This window comes from Notolepis coatsorum (genome assembly GCF_963971535.1).
Source record: "Notolepis coatsorum genome assembly, chromosome: 10".
Taxonomy (NCBI): Eukaryota; Metazoa; Chordata; class Actinopteri; order Aulopiformes; family Paralepididae; genus Notolepis; species Notolepis coatsorum.
The window spans coordinates 32084984-32091547 of NC_140174.1; positions in this window are offsets into that span (position 1 = coordinate 32084984).

Consider the following 6564-nt stretch of genomic DNA (forward strand, 5'->3'; position numbering starts at 1 on the left):
ATCCTAGGTTGTCAAAGTGGGCAGGGGTGAGGTGGGTTCTAGGAGTAAGGTCAAGCAGTAGTCTGACCAGTTTGTTTTGAGATGTTTGTAATTTTGTTTTTAGCGCCTTTGAGGTGCTTTGGTACCATGAGGTGCAAGCATAGTCGTAGTACCCCTGAATGAGTGCTCCTGCCAGAGTCTTCAGGGTATTCTTGTTTACCAGAGAGGAGATCCGGTACAAGAATCGAGTTCGTTGGTTGACTTTTTTTATTACATTGGATGCCATTTTGTCACAGGAGAGATTAGCCTCTAGGATGGAACCCAGGTAGGTAATTTCATCTTTTCTTGTGACAATATTGTCACCCACTGTAACTGAGAAGCCGTCGGTCTTGCTGAGTTTGTTATTTGAACCGAAGAGAATGGACTCTGTTTTGCCCATGTGTAATGATAGTTTGTTATCAGCGAGCCATATGCAGATTCTGCCTAGTTCCGAGCTGAGGGTTTTTTCAACCTGTAACTTGTTCTTGTCAGAGACCAGCAGGGCTGAGTCGTCCGCAAACAGGAACAAGTTGCAGTCACAAGCTGACGACATGTCATTTGCATAAATTAGGAACAGTAGCGGTCCTAGTATGCTTCCTTGTGGAACACCACAGCTCACTGTGAGGGGGGGGGATAGGGTACCGTTTACCTCCACTATTAGACTATTTTTTCCATGACTTTCGAGATGGAGGTGAGAATAGAAACAGGGCGGTAGTTGCCTGGGTCTAATTTGCTGCCCTTTTTGTGCAGAGGGGTCACCCTCGCAATTTTGAAGTCCTTGGGGACGTGTCCCTGTTTTATGGAGAGGTTTATTATGTGTGTGATGATTGGGGTGATGGCGGCTGCTGAGTCTCTGAGGAATTTGGAAGGGATGTTGTCATGGCCAGTGGCCTTGTTAGGTTGGAGGGCGCTCAGTTTATTGAGTACCTCATCTGTTGTTACCATTTCCAGCTTGAAGTCGTCCTTGCGGACCCCTAGGTTTTTGTAGTAAGCTACTATGTGTTCTACCCCATAAAGCCCTGAGTGGGAGGGTAGTTTGTTTACCAGTGTTGTGGCTATGTTTGTGAAGAAAATGTTTAAGTAATTGGCTACATCCAGCTTGTCTGTGATGAGCGTGTTGTCCGTTTTTATGTTTATGTTTGAGAATCTGGTTTTAAGTTTTTTACTGCATCCTAGTTGATTATTGAGTAATTTCCAAAGTTCACGTGGTTTGTTTTTGTTTTCCTCAGTTTTGTCATTGATGAAATTCTTTTTTGCAGTTTTGATCATGGAGTTTACGTCGTTTCTTAGTCTGTTTCTTTCTAGTTTGAGTTCAGTCACGTGGGCTTGGAGTTCACTGCTCGTGCTTTTAGTAAGCTTTGACTGACTTTTACGAAACTCAGAGCATTTTTTGTCTCTGGTTTTCATAGCGGCCAGTATTTCGGAGTGCATCCACGGCTCAGCGCGATTTTTTACCCTGGTGGTTCTTATCGGTGCCATGCCGTTTAGTATTGTGGAGAATTTGGTTTTGAAACCAAGCCATGTTTCTTCAACCAGTGTACCATTGAGTTCATCTGACCAGTCCAGACTCTCCAGTTCAAGGTTAAAGGCCTCGCTAGAGCTGCCGCGGGGCGTGGCTAGACGCAAGTTGGTTACCTTAAATAATTACGCAACCAGACAAGCTGACTGTCAAGTCAAGTCAAGACTCAAGAGTTTTAATTGTCACGGCATACAAGTATACAATGAAATGCGGGTGGTCTTTCCCGCGACGATGTGCAATACAGTGGTACAACATATAATAGAATCCAATAAAAAAAAAACATTGTGCAATAAACAGGTAACAGGTAACATGGTGTGACATCTCGGTATCTGTACATAGTATTTACAGAGCATATAGGACATGCTAGGTAGCTTTAGTAGTGCAATACACTGTTCCTGTTGTTATACTAATTTAAAGTGGCCTTTCCTCTTGGCCATAATAATAATAATAATAATAATAATAATAATAATAATAATAATAATAATAATAATAATAATAATAATAATAATAATAATAATAATAATAATAATAATAATAATAATAATAATAATAATAATAATAATAATAATAATAATAATAAAATAATAATAATAATAATAATAATAATTTTATTTGTATAGCACTTTTCATACAGAGGTTGCAGTTCAAAGTGCTTCACAACAGTAAAAAATACAGGCATAAGCGAGCATAAAAAGATAGACAGGTAGAATCACAGTGTTTCACATTAGGATCTAGCATCCCAATAGGCTCTCCGCTTACAGTTTTCAGTAACACAAATAGTAAAAATAGTTTAAAATGATTCAGTTTAAAAATAGTAAAAAAAATTATAAAATAGAACGGACATAAAAAATACAGGCATGAGCGAGCATAGCAAGATATGGCAAATCACAGTGTTTCACATTAGGATCTAGCATCCTAATAGGCTCTCTATTCAGTAATACTCCTGTAATTCCCAACATACTTCCCAGTACATATTGCTGTAACTTTAGTGATATTAGATCACAGGGACACGAACCCACACTGTAACTTTAGTGATACTAGATCACAGGGACTCGAACCCACACTGTAACTTTAGTGATACTAGATCACAGGGACTCGAACCCACACTGTAACTTTAGTGATACTAGATCACAGGGACTCGAACCCACACTGTAACTTTAGTGATACTAGATCACAGGGACTCGAACCCACACTGTAACTTTAGTGATACTAGATCACAGGGACTCGAACCCACACTGTAACTTTAGTGATACTAGATCACAGGGACTCGAACCCACACTGTAACTTTAGTGATATTAGATCACAGGGACTCGAACCCATACTAAATAGTGGGACCTATTGCATGAACAAATAATCACAGTGTTTCACATTTGGATCTAGCAAATAATAAAAATAGTTTAAAATGATTCAGTTTAAAAATAGTCATCAGTAAGAAGTAAAAAGTGCAATAACCGACACATGAATTTGATAGGCAGTGTATAAGAGTAGGCAGGGTAAGAATAGTGCAGGTAAATACAAGTTGTGTCAGGATATCCCTGATGTTTCCTCTTGCCACTAGGTGGTAGCAGATATCTATCAGTGAAATGCCTGAGCAAAGAGATAGGTTTTAAGCTGTCTTTTAAAGATGTCTAGCGAGTTGGCTTCCCTGATGTTTTGGGGTAGTTTGTTCCATAGTTTTGGGGCATAGTTGATAAAGGCTGCATTACCGATCCTCTTTTGACTGCTTCTGGGAGCCTCTAGTAGTCCAGCAGCTGATGATCGCAGTGTTCTTGCTGGTGTGTAATTTATTAGAGTGTTGGCGATGTAGCTAGGTCCCTGTCCATTTAGAGCTTTGTATGTAAGGAGAAGGACCTTAAAGTCAATTCTAAATGTTACAGGAAGCCAGTGTAAAGCAGCTAAGACTGGACTAATGTGCTCTCTCCTTTTGGTTCTAGTTAGCAGTCGGGCTGCAGAGTTTTGGATTAGCTGAAGCCTCTCTGTGGTTTTCTTAGGGAGACCTGTGAAAAGTGCATTACAGTAGTCTAACCGGCTAGATATGAATGCATGAATTAGCTTCTCAGCATCGTTCTGATTAATAATTCATAAGTGTGCGTGTGTGCGGCGTGAGTGTGTGCCCGCTCGTGTTAAAGTGGCTGCTAGTGTGTGAGCGTGCACAGCGTGCGTGTCGTGTGTGTGCTCGTGTGTGCTTGTGTGTGAATAGTTCAGTGTTCTGTGGCACTCAATGTTCATTGTTCAAGGCTCTGATCGGAGAGAGCGATGCGCTGTGCGGGGATTGTCCCTCTTCGCCTACCTTAGTTGGAGGTCAATAAAGAATAACATTATTCATTAGTGGTAAGAAGAACAATATATATATATTTTTTTTATTATTAAAGCTTGGAAGGGTAGACCCAAACATATTCATTGAAGCACATTATTGAAAATTACATAAATTACATGTGAATGACCTCATTATGTTTCTATTTACAGCCATGCACTTACTATTATTATTATTATTATTATTATTATTATTATTATTAGATGAGATAATATATTCCAAAAGCCCTGGGTAGACAAATCCGTCCGTGAGGCTCTGAAAGTGCGCACATCAGCATACAACACCGGGCTGGAGACAGGCAACATGGAAGAACACAAGATGGCAAGATACAACGTCAGGAGAGCAGTAATAGAGGCAAAACGGCGTTACAGGGATAAAGTTGAACTTCAGTTTGAACAGGCTGACTCTAGAGGCATGTGGCAGGGCCTCAGAACAATGACAGATTACAAAGGCACCTCCCTCAAACTGAACAGTGACATCTCCTTAGCAAATTATCTCAATTCCTTCTATGCGAGGTTTGAGGCTGTGAATAAAAACACCAGCCTACAAACCACGGCAATGGGGGGGGGGGGGGGGTCTGCTGATGGAGACTCAGTGTTCAGGGTAACAGAGCATTTGATTTGATTTGATTTTATTGATGGATTAAAAACACACAACAAGGATCCAAAGGATAACATGAGAAAGAGTAAAACCCTTATTTCCGTCATGGTCCCAGGGCTGTTAGGCCACAAAAAAAAAACACGTCAATAACACAACACTCATACATTTAAAAGATTATAAGACTAACCTAACGCTAAAATTGTATACCCCACAATAACTAAAAACTGACAATAACACAAAACTCATACATTTAAAACATTAAAAGACTAACCTATTGCTAAAATTGTATACCCCACAATAACTAAAAACTGATTGGAAGCCCATTCAAACTATAGGGGGCTATTCTTCTATTCTGTCCATGAGCCACTTCCTGACGCTTCTCTTGAAGCTGTGGAGGCTCAAGCTCTGCTTGATGGGGAGAGGCAGCTTGTTCCAATCCTGGGCTCCAGAGAAAGTAAGGGAGCATTGGCCCAGTTTCGATCGGAAAGAAGCAGGCTTCAGGTTTGCTATGCTTGCTCTAGTTCTGTGGTTGTGGGATTCGTTGACCGGGGTGAAGTAGTTTTGGAGGTATCTAGGGGACCTTTGGTTTATAATATTGTGCACTATGTTCAGTCTGAGCTGGGTAACTCTGGCCTCTATAGGAAGCCAGTTTAGCTCCTGGAAGTGACTCCTCCCTATGTGGGTGCGAGGGCCAAGACCCATTACCACCCTTACCAGCTTATTTTGGGAAACCTGAAGCTTCTTTTTTATGTTCACTGACAGGCCCTCGAACCACGATACGCTACCATAGTCAAAGTGGCAGAGTACTAGGCTATTTGCTAATAGCCTGAGGCTATCTCTGCCAAGGAGGTTGGCTTTCCTAGCTAGGTACCTGGTGCGGGCGTTGACTTTGCCCAGTACTTGGGAGGCCATAGCCTCCCCATCTAGGCTCCCGTCTATCATACAGCCTAGATACTTCGCTTTTTTTTGCTGTTTTAGGGTTACAGCTCCTAGCTGGATATTAAACTCCCGTGCTTTCCTGAGCTTGGGCTTGGAGGCTAATAGTACTGCCTCTGTTTTACCTAGGTGAAGAGAAAGCCTGTTGTCCGAAAGCCACCTGCTGACCCCTGCAAGTTCTTCACCTAGCATCTGTTCTAGTGTGTTCTGATCCTTGTGTGAGACTAGCAGGGCTGAGTCGTCTGCAAATAAAAACAAGTTACATGAGCATGCTGCTGACATGTCATTTATGTACAGTAAAAAAAGGAGAGGTCCTAGCACGCTTCCTTGTGGGACCCCACATACAATGGGCTTGGCCTCTGACATAGTGCCACTGACCTCGACCCGCTGCACCCTATCAGCAAGGTAGGAAGAGAACCATCTGACCACTGTCTCAGACATACCCAAGGCCTTAAGCTTGGAGAGCAGTATGTCATGGTTCACTGTGTCGAAAGCCTTCTGTAGGTCAAGAAGAACTAGCCCACACAGCTTACCTGAATCTATCTCCCTCCTGATACTGTCTGTAAGATAAAGAAGACATGTTTCAAGCATGAGGTGAGACGGATCTTTAAAAAAGTGAATATCAGGAAGGCAGCAGGACCGGACGGCATCCCCGGCCGCGTCCTAAAAGTCTGTGCCGACCAACTGGCCCCGGTATTCACTGACATCTTCAACCTGTCCTTGGAACAGGCTGTCATCCCCACCTGTCTGAAGAAGTCCACCATCATCCCTGTACCCAAAAAATCTACGCCCGCTTGCCTCAACGACTACCGCCCTGTAGCCCTCACCTCCATAGCCATGAAGTGCTTTGAGAAGCTAGTGAAGGGCTACATCTGTTCCTCCCTCCCCATCAACCTGGACCCTCTGCAATTTGCATATCGCCCCAACAGGTCCACGGAGGACGCCATAGCCCATGTGCTGCACACAGCAGCATCACACCTGGACAAGAGGCAGGGGAACTATGTGAGAATGCTGTTCATCGACTACAGCTCAGCATTCAATACCATAGTCCCCTCCAAACTCATAGCCAAGCTCAGGGACCTGGGCTTGAACTATGACCTCTGCCAGTGGGTCTTGGACTTCCTGACGGGCAGACCCCAGGTGGTAAGAGCAGGCAACTGCACCTCCTCATCCATCA